This window comes from Haemaphysalis longicornis, unplaced genomic scaffold (genome assembly GCF_048455015.1).
Source record: "Haemaphysalis longicornis isolate Haplotype H1 unplaced genomic scaffold, Haemaphysalis longicornis Haplotype H1 scaffold_1, whole genome shotgun sequence".
In the NCBI taxonomy this organism is placed as follows: Eukaryota; Metazoa; Arthropoda; class Arachnida; order Ixodida; family Ixodidae; genus Haemaphysalis; species Haemaphysalis longicornis.
Window position 1 is genome coordinate 385,417,155 of NW_027526203.1, and position 1,890 is coordinate 385,419,044.

Genomic DNA, 1,890 nt, shown 5'->3' on the forward strand with positions numbered 1-1,890 from the left:
GCAACCTATAGCTGCAGTTTGGCGTGGAACACGTTTTTTCGCACTTTGGTAGCGCATAGTTACATATTTTCATGTCGGCACACGCGGAAATAGGGGCAACCTCCGTCTCTTCGTGCTTTTGATCACCAAAATTTAAAGGGGTCCTGAAATGCCTTCCGCCGATGCATGGATGTACATGTAACCAAATAAAGCAATGTATTAGCAATCTCCTCCTGCAAGAATTTTGTTAAAGCGATGAGTATTAGCTGAGAAATCGTAAATCCAAAACCGCGAATTATCGTCGCGCCGTATTTCCTCCTCCTCCTTTCAACTGTTTCTTCGCTGTTGGCCTCCCCTCCCATGATGCTCCGCTCCTCAGCGGTGACGTACTTCCGCTATTGCGCTCCCACAGACTGCCGTCTGCTACGGGCCAGCTCTTTCGGCTTTTTCATCTCTGTAGACACCATGGACACAGGCTGGAAAAGCGAACGAATGACCTGGCCGCATGTGTGCGGCTTGGCCTTGCCCTTTCGCGGTGTACGTAGCTGCAGGGCTGCAGTTGGTATCGGCGGCGAACTCGCAGCCGCGTGGGGAGAATCGTGCGCTCGTTCCCTTTCGTGCACCGCGCACTGTTTATCCAAAAAGCGCGGTCTCAGATGTGGCCCCGCTGGTGCCGGGTGTTATTTTGCGGTGGTTGTAATTCCTACTACCGGCGGCATGTGAAAAAAGACATTTTCAACCGACACAGAACCCGTGCACAAAACGCGCCGGATCGGATCGCTTTATCAGCGGCGATGAACGTGAAGGCGAAGAGCAAACCAACGCTGCACTCGATCAGCGAGAACCCGTGTTCTGACAAGCTGCACCCATGTGTTGCATTCAACACTGACGGGAAAGCGTTTGTTTGCACTTGTTTGGATAGTCGTAAAATGTCCAAACACTCCGGCACTCCGCTAGCAGATCAGCCGGCGAGACATTTCGGAAAACATTTGACAGATGGCGCCGTATGCATTAGTGTGTCGCTACGCAAAACTGATGAGACGCTCTACTAAAACTCCCATCGCGGTGTCACGTAGCGGGACGCAAAAATTTAGCGTTTAGCGTATGCAAAGGCCACAAACGCTGTACTAAAACTCTATTAGCAGCAAAATAGCGTGCGTATGTGAAACCGCTTGCGTTTACAAAGCTGCACGCCGAGCGCGTACGTTTCAAACCTAGTGACATCGTTTAAATACACTGGCAAGCACAGTGTAACGTAGTCAGATATCAACCGTATGCTCAGGCGACAAGCAAGAGCTTGTTTTATGTGGGGCGGAGATTGCGCATAAAGGCCCGTTCGCACTTGCGACGAAAGCGAGTGAGAGCGGCAGGAATTCCGTCGCTTTGTCGCGCGACGATCGTTTTTGTCGAATGGTCGGGACAAATTTTGGTTGCGCGACAGAATTCCCGTCGCTTTCGCTCGCTTTCGTCGCAAGCGGGAATGGAAAGTTCTGCCGCTGCCGTCTGCTACGCAGCTACGCAGCTCGGAGGTAATCGCGCGATCTGCTCGGGCCGGATGAACGCGCACACTCCCGCACGGCAGCGCCCCAAGCGGCAGACGGCCGCGTACATCGCTCCCGGCGCCCGCCTGGAGCCCGCCCTCGGCACACTAGCCAGTATATTTCAGGCACTATAATGGAGGAAAGATTTTTTGCTTCCGATGAACCTAGTTCTTTGCCCCTGTGTTTTTAAATACGGGAAGTGGTTAGCACGTCGTCCTCACGCAGCTCTGTATCGTCGTAGCATCGCTGATTGTCCGAACGAAGCTTGCAGCTAAGCCAATGCAGCGACCGAAGCTGTGTGTGTGTGTGTGCATCGCCTCCTGTGTGTTGTGGACGCGTTCGTTTCGCGATGAAATGCGACATTGTACTT